Below are 12,328 nucleotides of genomic sequence, written 5' to 3' on the forward strand. Positions count from 1 at the left end.
CAATAGTGTGATGTCATAAAAATTTCAGAGAATTATAATTATTGAGAGTATAATAATGCACTTATTTCTCAGAACGTTATTTTTCTTACATGAAGCATTTTGTATTTATAATGTGCCATTAATAATGTCTCGGTAGAAATCATAATTGTGCATAAAGGGCTGCAATGTGGGGGATTTCATGTTGCTAGGAGAGCTTCTATCTTCATACTCCTGGGTAAGTCTGCGTTTGTGGCTTCCCATTAGGTATTAACACAGACCCGGGGATCGTTTCTCAGATGTTACTTTCTATCAATTTTACATCCACCTTTCTGGACAAAGCCTTCACTCAACTCTGCGGTTTCCTGTGCTTTAGTAAAAAGATGAAGCATTAGAATGGAAGATTCTGTGATCTGGCCAATGTGCTTGTAGAAGCAGTATTTGGGGAAAAAGGGAAAATTGTGGAGCCCTAACTGATGCTTTTGAACCACCTTTGAAAGGGTCCCTGTTTTCACAACAAGCTGCAATGAAGCTAACGTTACTATTAGGAAAGCCCTCCATTGCAGTTTCAAATGTCTTTTTTTTTTTTTTCCTCAACCACAGCAAAGGCTAACCCATTTTCTTTCCAGCTTTACCGGATCAGGAATTCTTCCCGAAAGACCGCTGTTTAACTACTTTGTTGCTATTTATCAGGAACCAAAAAGATGGCCTTTTGTTTTTGTAGTTTTGAATAGGGTGAGCGAATTTATTTTGGGCAATGATAAATTTCAGAATTACTACTGCCTGAAGCTCCTTTTGTCAGGACTCCACCCTACCCTCCAAGTCACTTTTGGTCCGTGACGAAATACGGAATGCATCAGGCCCCAAAGAGACCTGTGAGTTGACTGTAAAGGAGGAGGTGGAAATCGCGGGGGAGGATTAGAACAGAAACTATTTTTCAGTCCCAACTTGGGCGCTGAAATAGCCCCCTGAAGTCATAAACGCTGAACGTCCTGTTCCCTTATAATTAGTGGAAATGACGAAGGACAAGTGTGCAGATCTTTTGAGGGAATGTGGGAAGAGGAGACCCGCGTTTTAAGGCCCAGCTTAGGCATTATTTGGTGGGAAAAACAAAAACAAAGCAAAAACAAACACAGAGCACTGTGCTTTCCAACAGGACCTTCTAGCAGCAACACCAAACTGAAAAACTTTTCTCCTTCCCCATCCTTTGTTTTTCCCGTAACCCCAGCTCTGGGTCCCTGAACCCCAACACCATCTTCCAGATCCAGCCTGAGAGCAGCCTCGACCGCACTTCTTCGGCGCGGAAACCACCCTGCTGGAGCGAGCCTCCCCCAGAGGGGTGCAGGCTCGGCGGACTGCAGCCCGCTTCCCCCGGCAGCCGAGGGCGCGCAGAGCCGGGGGCGCGGGCGGCTGCAGGGCCCGGCGCGCCACCGCGCGAGCTGCTGGGTCACGGCCCGGGCCGCGCCACCCGTTCAGCGAGGAAGTGACGACTGCGCCGTCCCGAGAGCAACAAAGTTTGAGTCTGCGGGCCTTGCTCGCCTGCGCCCCGCGCCCCTCCGAGCGGCCCCGGGATCCAGCGCGCAGGTAAGCCGCGGAGCTCGGCAGCCCCTCCGCAGCCGGGGCGCCGACGCCCGGAAACGTTCGGGGCAGGGGCTTGGCCGCGCGGGCGGGGATGTGGCGGGACGGGTAGGGCCGGCTGCGCTGGGCTTGCGTGCGAGGGGCGCTGCAGGGAGGGAGCTCGGCGGCCGGGATCCGGGCCCCGGGCTGCGCCCCTGTGGTCGCCGGTTTGCCGCGGGACTTAAACCAGCCAGGACTGCAGCCGGGCCGCTCCGGGCGCCGTTGGCTAGCGGAGGGGTGCAGGGAAGGGGCCTCCCGTGTCCTGCGTCCGAGGCTAGTCCTCCACCCGGCGCTCCCCATCGCGACAGGCTGGGCGCAGCGGTCCCCCAGTTCCCGCCCGGTGCTTCCCAAGGAAGCGTGCTCTTCCTCTTCGTAGCCCTCGCCGAGGTCGCAGGAAGGAAGTTAAAGGAACTTTCCCCCCATTTTTCTTAGCTTGGCCTGACAATGACGAAGAGCAGAGCAACTCGGAAGTTTGGGAAAACAACCCTACGCATTTCCAAAATGCAAAACCAGAATTGCCCCGAAGCCCCCTTTGAACAAATCCCTCTGACTCCCCCACCCTTTCTCCTCCCACACCACGTCCCGAGCCTGACAGTAATCACTAAGGCCTAACACTTTGCAATTTAGCCATAAAAGCTGTCAGCGCACCCACCTACATATGTGAGTGTTTTCTATATAAAACTCCAAAACCCGCTTCCAGTGGACTCTTTGAGGCATCTCACTCTTCTCTGTTTTCGAAAACTGCTAGGGCTGCAGGAATGTGCTTGGGAACTTTGATGGTGGTTCCCGCCGCCCTCTGTAGCCTCGTGGAGCAGGCTTTTTTTTTTTTTTTTTTTTTTTAAGAACAGCTGAGAAGCTTATGACATCCCTGCATAGTAACTTGGGACTGGCGGGTCGGGCGGGTGGCGCCCTAGTTCCCTGGCTTGGAGTCTTCAACTGTAGCAGCAGCTGCGGCGGCGGCGGCGGCGGGGACGCGTTGGTGTGTGCAGGAATGTACGTCCGTGCCGTAAAGACTCCTTTGACATGGGATGTCTAGAAGTTGAATGGTGCAGTTCCTAGCAGCAGCTTCCTGGCGGCCTGTGATTACAGCGTGATTGCACAGTCAGGCATTGTTGGCGTGGATGTTTATACACAGGCTATTGTGCAAGACCTCGGGGGCAGAGAACAAAATGCAGATTTGCATTGCAGATGCCCAGGACAGATCTGGGTCTGAGCTGCAGTCACCAAGTTCTTTTTGGCCTTTCACCTTAGCTAGGTAATTTATTTCCTCGTTTATCCCTAAAACTCGGGACAATTTGCCAAACGCCAGAGAAGTGAAGTGGACCCGGGAGGGCAGGATCTTTTCACTTCCACCTCTGGCAGCCTGAAAACTACCCCAGGAACTGTACCCTTATTTGTGCCTGTAGAAAATGTGGGATGATGTCAGCAGGAAAAGGAGATGGGAGATGGCTATCAACATCCCTAAACGGGAAAGCAGTTTGAATTAGCAAAATTGCATGGCAGCTGGATTGGGGCCTGGTTGCAAAGAGGACACGTCAGACGTGTGACTGTGCTGGTGAGCTAGACTTTGAGCCTTGAAGTGTCAGCTGCAGAAGCTTAGTAGGTGGGTCCTAATTCCTTCATTGTGTTCTGGGCAAAGGGAAGAGTGCTGGGGCTTTAGGCTGTGTGTCTGTGCCAGTGTCGGGGGCGAGGGTCCGAGGGGGTGGGGGTGGGGGGGAGGCAGAGGAGTGACTCATGTTCATTTTCTCCAGAGGAACTCCCCCACCCCCTTCCTGAGCAAGGCCTGCTGCACAGACCAGGGTGGGTGTCCTCACACCTCCTGAACTGCTGTGCTGCAGGAAGGGAGCTAAGCCTTCAAGTGTGGAAAGAAGGCAAACAGGTTCTCCTTGAGGGCCTCAGAGGTGGCTAACTGTAGTAGAGGGATTTAAAACACAGTCAAAAACATGTACAGGATGCATGCTGGGTCATTCTTCCCACATGCCAAATCTCAGCCCCCTCTCTCGCTGCCCTAGGTAGAGACTCTGCCGGGGTAGCACTCAGCCCTGCTAAGGGGTCTGTGTGACTCGGCAGCAGGTACCGATGGCCTGGCACACCAGAGCGTCCCCATGCCTGGCCTTCTCCCCAGCCTAGTAACTGAGTTTCACCTGGTGGGAAAATGCTGTTTTGCAACCTCATGCCAGCTGGGTGTCACGGGCACAGTGACCATTCGTCAAACCAAAACATTAGGGCATATTCCCTGGCAGACACCTATGTGCTTCCAGAGACTCAAGGAAAAGCATGTGAAATCAGGACGTTTCTGGAAAGTCTGGGACTTCAGACACAGTTGCCACAGGGGAATGAGGGTTAGAGCAAAAACACCACAGAAGTAGGAGTTCCCATGAGTTGCACAACCCCTTGTTTTGGGTACATTTGGGTTTTCAGTGAACTTGACTGTCAAGGTCCTGGTCAGCTGTATCACCTGACCATGGCTGCTTTAGTAAGAGCCTACTCGTACCCAGAACTAGTCTAGAGGGGCGGGGAGGGGAGCATTCCCTTCTGACTCCAGCGGAAAGACAGCTTTGAGTTTGCAATCCTTTGTGTTTATGTAGACCGTGCAGAGACTAAAAGTGCCCAAAGGCCCCAGGGAGTGTGGGCAGGAGAGCAGGGGAGAGGGACCCCTAGCAAAGGCCAAAGAAGGAAGGACTCAGACCCCACCCCCCGCCCCCCAGAATTGTGGAGCCACCTGGAGCAGTTGCCCGTCCATGTCATCAGTTCAGCCTGGTTGATTTTTGTGCATAACTCATGCATGCCCTTCCCTTGGCTTGCTCAGCTTTGCCTCTGTATTCACAGAACTTGCCCTGCAGTTGTACCCAGCCCAGTTTACGACCGGAAATTTAATCCTGACTTCCTCTTCCACCTTACATAAATGCTGATTTATGGCCTAAAGTTACTGCCCAGTTCATGGCCCCAGAGTAGCCCTGCCTACTGCCTCACTGTGCACAAGTAGGAACAATATTGAAAAAGCTCTGAATCAAAATGTGACCGATTTTTAAAAATCATTTTATTGTTTTAAGAGGAGAAACTATTTGGGTAGTTAGGAAGCTCCCAGCAACTTTGACAAAAACTCCGAGGCTCCACTGAGAGAGGCAGATGGCAAAGTCCTCTGCAAGGGGATGGTCTTAGTATGGAGGCCTTTTATGCTCTCCGGGCCCAGTATTTATATTTCTGTTCGTCTACCTCCTCCCAGCTGCCTCCCTACACCGCAATTCCATGTTTTGACATCACAACTAACCTCCAAAAAAGGAGGCAGAACACCTCCAGCCAAAAGAGGGCATTCCAGACTCTGAAGAAAGTGCTGCAGTTTTCCAGATGCCCGGCAGTTCTGTCCTGCAAATTTGTTTCCTTCTTTAAAATGAGCCCCCTTCATTTCTCATTCTCACTGAAGCATCTCTTTGTGAGACCCTTCAACCTTGTTTTTCTTTGTCTACATGACACAGGGCAGTGCTTTACGACTTTCTCTCTCAAGTGCCACTTGAAATGCACACAGGTCTTTGAAAAAGCCTGGGATAAAGGGCTCCTCTGTAATCTCACTTAAAATGCCTGTTTGCAAGGGTCAGCCTCCTGCTCAGCAACCTTCAGTGGCTCCCCACTGTCTGCACAGGAAGGATCAAACTTCTAGGATGGCAGTCAGGGCCTCCCACACAGGGGACTGGCCTCCACTGCTCTCCTGCCCTAGCCCTTTGCTCTGACCTGGTGACCCACTCTGTGTGTTTGTCCACACTGCTTGTGGCAAGCATTCCTACCTTTCATGCTTCCCCGGAAGTCTGGAACGCCTCGTCTTTCCTCTCTCCTACTTGGCTCAGTCTTGCTCTCCTTTTTAGCCCTATTCATGTTGCCCTCCTTAAGAATGTCCCCTGTTCCACCCTGTGGGCCTCTCCCTGGAACTCCAGTAACATCCACTGGGGGCCCCTGATGAAGAATCCTTGAAACTTGGTCTAAAGGATTTTCAGCTTCTCCTTTGGACCATAGCTCCGATCATACCCTTCCTTTAGCTTCTTAAATGTGCTTTTGGGTGGATCAGTGTTACCACTTTTCAACTAAACTGGAAGTCCTTGTTTTATATATCTTTGTATTCCCAGCCCTGGGGTTCCTGGTGAATGTTGGATGATGGGGATGATGGTGATGATGAGGAAGATGCAGCAGATGCAGTGGCCTTCAGATATTGTTGGCTGTGCATAGGCACACACCCAAGCCAAGCGCCAAGGGCCATGATTCCCAGTCTTTTTTTTTTGGCGGGGGCGGGGGGGTTATTTATTTATTAACATCTTTATTGGAGTTTAGTTTCTGCTGTATCACGAAGTGAGTCAGCTATACGTATACATATATCCCAATTGGTTCCCAGTCTTTATTCTGAACATTCACCCAGCCCTGCCTCCTTCTGCCTGTTGGCCTCTCTCTGGTGCCTCCTAGCTTTGTACCTCTTGTTCAGCTTCTTTTCCAGCACCTCTTCCCCCTGGTTGCTAGACAGTGTCTGTCCAGCTTCAGCACTGGCTCCTCCTTGTCTTGATTTGGGCCTAGTTGATCTGCCCCAGGATGTCCTAAGCCTGAGCACTGGCTCTTTGGGGAGAGCATCCATTACCTGGGTTCCTCAAAGGGAACCAGACTGATAGAAGGAGGTAGGGCCAACTGTCAGACACACTTGTGAGGAAGGCAAAGAGATGCTTCCTGGTTGACCATAGCTTTGATTTGCCCAAATAGGTACTGACTTATAAAACTAGGCTAAACTATAAAACTGAGTCTTGGGGAGATCCTTGCTAAACCCTAGCATCAGGTTTAACTAGGAGGATTCTGTTGTCTCCACCCAGTTCTCATGCTAGTAATCTCAACCTTGCCATATAAGCTAGATTCTTTCTTTTTTAATTGAGATATAATTCACATGCCATAAAATGCACCCTATACACTAAATTCCTTAAAAAAGATTTTTTTAAAATAAAATCTGGTAGATTCTTTTTTCCCCAGTTTTCTTCTCAGAAAGGTAATATACAACCCAATTGCCCATCAACAAATGAATGGATAAAGATGTGGTATATGCATACAATGGAATATTACTCAGCCATAAAAAAGAATGAAATTCTGCCATTTGCAGCAACATGGATGGACCTAGAGAATATTATGCCCAGTGAAATAACTCTGGCAGAGAAAAACAAATACTGTATGATACCACTTATATATGGAATATGAAAAATAATACAAATGAAGGTATATGCAAAACAAAAACAGACTCACAGATATAGAAAACAAACTAGTGGCTACCAAAGGGGAGAGAAAAGTGAGGGGGACAAGTTAGGGGTATGGGATTAAGAGATATAAACCACTATGTATGAGATAGATAAGCAACAGGGATATATTATATAGCGCAGGGAACTATAGCTGTTATCTTGTAATAACTTAATGGAGTATAATCTGTAAAAATACTGAATCAGTATGCTATACACCTGAAATTAATAAAATACTGTAAATCAACTATACTTCAATTTTTAAAAAACAGGTAATACATACCTGTAGTTCAAAATTCAAAAGATGTAAGTTATACAGTGTAAAGTAAGTCTCAAAAATAATTTCAATATAGACAATAGATTACTATACAGATATATACATACGTATAAAAATGCAATGGAATTAGAAAAATAAGTGTGTATTTTAACCTTGAGGGAAGGAAGACCTTCTTAAGAAAGAGACAAAACAGAACTTATAAGAAAATACTGATAAATTTGATAACATAATCCTTTGAAAAAATAAATTTTCCATCCTCTATTGTTCCCCATTTCTTCATTCTGTCAGTGTCCCTGTCTTAGGCAACTACAATTTGTCATTTTTCAGCTATGCTTCCAGATGTAGCTTTTGCACATAGAAGAAAGTATGAATCTATAAACAAATGCTGGCATACTCTACACAGCATTCTGTGTTTTTCATTTTTAATGTGTCTTGGAAGTTATTCTGTATCAGTGCTCGTAGAGCCACCTCATTTTTTCCATTGACTAAATTGTATTCCACTGTATGAAAATGCCATCAATTATTTAACTAGTCTACTACCGCAGAACATTTGGGCTATTCCCAGTCTTTTGCTCTTACATACAATGTTGCAGTCAATATGTTGAATTCACTTTTAATTGAAAATTCTTGATGAACATAAAAGGGGTGAAGCTGGGATTTACCTAGAAAACTTACTGAAAAATTATGCATAAACTGCACTTAATAAACCAATAGAATCTGCTGTTTCACAAAATAATCAATTTTTAGAACTGTAGAACCTTCTATGACTTTTAGGACCTTAGGGACTGCTATCATCCCGCCTCTCTTTTTGTTTTTTATTGGATTTTTCTGGCTGCATTGGGTTTTTGTTGCTGCACGGGTTTTTCTCTAGTTGCGGTTGCGCGGGCTTCTCACTGCAGTGGCCTCTCTTGTTGAGGAGCACGGGCTCTAGGCGCGCGGGCTTCAGTAGTTGTGGTGCACGGCCTTAGTTGCTTCGCGGCATGTGGGATCTTCCTGGACCAGGGATCGAACTCGTGTCCTCTGCATTGGCAGGTGGATTCTTAACCACTGTGCCACCAGGGAAGTCCCCCGCCTCTGTTTTATAGTAACTGCAGTAACAACATCTCAGAGAATTTAAATCTGGGAAGGGAACCTACAGTAACTCACTTTTAACTAAGGGTCAGAGATGATATTGACTTCTCTAAGGTCACACAGCTGCAGAATGGAAGAGGCAGGCACAAACCCCACATTCCATTTCTTTTCACCATCTTGCATCGATCATCTTAGTCATCATAATCATCAGTTCCAGCCTATTTGTAAACCAAGGATTTTGTTTACAATTCCATCTCTTTAGTTTCCTTAAGGCAGTACACAAAGATTTAAAAAGAAGAAACTTGACAAAAAACAAAACCAAAAACCAGGGTTGGAGTGAGGCCTTTAAGAAGAGGGATGCTAGAAGGCCCAGGAACACAGACTTAGCACCCCTTGGGCAGCCAGTTAACGCAAGGCTGACTGTCCTCACTGGGCATTTACAGAACAGCTGCAGTGCTCTCAGCACTGCATGTGGCACAACAAGGGGTGCAAAGCAGGGTCCCACTTGCCCCTTCTCTCCAGGAGGCTGACAGTCAGCTTCTGAGATAGGTTGTTGTCAGAGGGAAAAACAGACTCAGGGTGGATTAGTCACTTAAGAACGGAATTTGGTGGAGTTGCATTTTCTGGGGGTCAGGTTCTAAAGTCAGTGTGTAAAGTGAAAAATAAGAATATAATCAAGATTAACCTTGAAAGTCCCTTAGGAGGGCACCAGGTAGGCGGCAGACATACTGGCTCTTGATACTTAAATTCATCTTAGGCTGTTCCTCTAGTTCTGGAAGAAGTTGCAGTTTCCAAGGTCAAGCAGCAGATGAAGTGTCTTGAATTTGGGGGCTCTGTAGTATGAAATATGTGTGTGTTCAAATACTACAGTCTCACTCAGCATGCCGAGATACTTATACTGTGATATTCCGCAGGCAGCAGGCAGCAGGCTCAGGGCTCTTAGCCCATGCTCACCCCTGAATAGATGGAGGGTTTATACGTTAGGAAATGACCATAGGACGTTAAGCAAAAAAGGCTCTTTGAACAGGTGAGCAGGGTGCAACGGAGAGATCCATGGAGTGGGTTTTAACTGCAGGATTGCAGAGGAAGGACTTATGCTTGGGGTGACCTGTCATTGCTGTGGGGCTGGGCGAGGGCAGTGCCATGTGGAGCAGACACTTTTCTCTGCTCTAAGGCCCTAGCCCTCCACATCCGCTCTCCTTCTCTCCCCTTCCCCTGCTTCCCTTCCCCAGCCTCCCTATTGCAGGCCATTGTAAGGGGCCTGCAAGGAATCTACCTCATGAGTCTGTGTCTACTTCCTCTGTGGCCTCCCAGTAGCATGTGCTTTGGGACAACTTAGGAGCCAAATCCACTCCCCGATCCCCACTTCCACTTGCACTAGAGGTGGGGAAAGGCTCAGGATTTCCTCCAAGGAGCCTGTGCTGACCTCCCCAGCTGGCATTTAGGATCTGAATTCCCAGTTATGGAGAAAAAGAAACCTGGCCACAGCAGTAGCAGTGGAACCCTGCCCATCATTGTTTATAGAGTGCTTTCCCCCACATTCTTCCTTCTTTTACTCACTCATGCTGTATGCATTTTTTGAGTCCCTACTGTGTGCTTAGCTCTGTGCTAGGTACTGGGGATGCCTCCCCCTTCAAGGTGTTCACGGTCTGTGAGGGAGACGGACACACACAAAAGCCAAGAGCCATTAGTGCCACGGATGTCAATGTGAAACTGTTCAGGGGTCTGCAGGGCTCAGAGGAGGGACAGGTCGATTCTGCCAGGCCAGAGGAGAGAGGACCGTTAGGAAAGGTCTAGGACGGCCCCAGTGCCTTGCATGGTCCCTGTGCTCAGGGAAGCCTGGGGAATTAATGAATAAGAGGCTTTCTGGAGAAAGTGGTGTGTGAGCCAAGTCCTGAGAAACGAGTAGGCGTCCACCAGGTGGCAAAGGGGGTCAGGGCATTCTAGGCACAGGGAGCAGCTCAGGCAGGGCCTGGAGTGGAGGCGTGACACAACACGGTCTTCTCCAGTAACTGCAAGCAGCGGGTGTGATGGAGCACGTGTAGGAGGGGGTGCAGAAAGGACAGACAGGGGCCAGGTCACGGGCCAGCCATTTGTGTCAGCAGAGAGATTTAGACCTTACTCTGAGGGCACTGGGGAGCCACTGAGGACTGATTGTGTGTGTGTGTGTGTGTGTGTGTGTGTGTGTGTGTGTGTGTGAGATAGGATCAGATTTTCTTTTTAAAAGGTTACTCACTGTGATGTGGAGGATTGACTGGAGCTGGAGAAAAATGGGCAGTAAAGAGACCAGTGAGGAGGTCATTGCAGGAGGTCACTGTGGTCCCTCGGGTGAGATGGAGGAGTCTGAGCCAGAGCGGTGGGGGAGGGAGAAGCTGGATTAGGAAGGTGTCGAGGGAGTTGGGTTGACAGGCCTTGAGGACCAACCAAATGAATAGAGCAAGGGAGAAGTTGAAGTGTTTCCTTAGGTTTCTGCTTGAAACAAACAAGGAGGAGCAGCTTTTAGGGAAGAGACAATGAGTCTAATTTTGTACATGTTGAGTTGGAGGTGCCTCCGGGACATCCAAGAAAGCAGTTCTAGTGGGCAGTTGGACATATGGGTCTGGGGCAGGAGACTCCCACAAGGGATGGCAATGGGCAGCATTGCCCCCTCCACGAACTCTAACCAAGCTACCCCAAATAAACATCATTTAAGTAAAAATGATGACTTACTGTGCAGCTACAGCTTCAAGACAAGTTCCAGACAAACCCAGTTACCTCCCAGTAGCCCCCTCTGTCTGTCAGACACTCTGGAATAGACACTTGGGAATCACCAGAACACAGAAGGTGGTTGGAGCTAGGGGAGCTGATGGCATCACCCATGGAGAGCATGCAGTAGGAGGCAAGGGGATCACCGTTTAAGGGGTACGGTACTAGGCAAGTCAGCAACGGAGACCAGGAAGGAACCAATGGTGAGGAAGGAAGAAAACCAGGAGAGCATGATGTCATAGATGTCAAAGGAGGAGGGAGCTTTGCATTTTATAACAGGGACCATGGTTTTGTGCACCTAGTACAGCACATGGCACATGGCAAGTTTTCCATAAGTCTTTATTAAATTGAGTTGAAATTGATCAACTGTTAATCATTGGGGACGTCAAGAAAGAGAGGACTGAAAAGAATGATTGACTTAGGAATTAGAAGGTTCCTGGGTCTTTGCCACGGGTGGGGACTTCTCATTTGATTTAACCTCCCTGAGAAATAGGTGGTGCAGGTGTCACCAGGTGCCCCAGGGTTGGAGTGACATGTGCAAGTTCTAGAACGCAGGTTTCTTGACTCCAAGTCCACCTTTCCCTGAACTGATGGGGAAATAGGGAAGAGTCCAAGGGAGTGATAATGCTTTTAATTTCTGATATTAATGCCCCAAATCTAACATCTGGTTAGAACCAGGGGCAGGATGAATTGTTATATTCAGCATTTACGTCATTTGTTCATGTTTGTGATTATTAGGTGGCTGTGATCCTCTCAGATGTGTATTTAGATGAGACTCTTTTCCCGGAGGGAAAGATAGAAGCTTGAGCCTAGGTGTTGTCTCGGGGGGGTGGGGGGGCAGTGCAGAGGAGTCAGTGTAGAGGTAGAAGGACATGGTGGGGTAGTCTAGGTCTTTGGTCTGCAAACAGCAGAAGCTGACTCTGGCTAAATTAATGAGAAAAGGAATGTACTGGAAGGATATCTGGTGACTCACTGAATGTCCTGGAAATCTGGAGACTGAGGCTCAGAAATCATTCAGGACCTGTGGGAAGTTGGGTAGCTGAAACCAAAGACAAGGTGATGATGCCACTGGCCTGGCATCACCGGTGCCTGCTAACCTGACTGCTGCCACCACTTCCAGAATGAATTTTGAACTCTCCCTGATTCTTTGTGTCACTCAATCCACAGGCAGAGCCCAGGCTGAGCATCTGGTTGGCCAGCTTAGGTCACATGCTCATGTTCTCACAGATTCTGGAGGTTACAGCTTCCCCAGTTGCAGGTGGAACTCTCCCTTCCACAAGGACTCACAATGCCAGGTTCCTTAAACCTGGGGACAGGTACGCATGCCAGGTGGACAAGTGTCCACCATAGAAGCCAGAGCCCGTTCTAGCCCTCAGACTGGGATGAC

At 48.4% G+C, this 12,328-nt stretch overlaps 1 protein-coding gene across 1 annotated transcript in view; it reads left to right on the plus strand.

Annotated features, from left to right (window-relative positions):
* Window positions 1-1,397: 1,397 nt before the first annotated feature.
* Window positions 1,398-12,328, plus strand: part of MIDEAS (mitotic deacetylase associated SANT domain protein) — a 66,941-nt gene continuing 56,010 nt past the window's right edge. Inside the window, exon 1 of the mRNA XM_067730826.1 lies at window positions 1,398-1,560. The gene's annotated coding sequence lies outside the window, so the exon portion shown is untranslated. The remainder of the gene's footprint in view (window positions 1,561-12,328) is intronic.

This window comes from Pseudorca crassidens, chromosome 1 (genome assembly GCF_039906515.1).
Source record: "Pseudorca crassidens isolate mPseCra1 chromosome 1, mPseCra1.hap1, whole genome shotgun sequence".
Taxonomy (NCBI): domain Eukaryota; kingdom Metazoa; phylum Chordata; class Mammalia; order Artiodactyla; family Delphinidae; genus Pseudorca; species Pseudorca crassidens.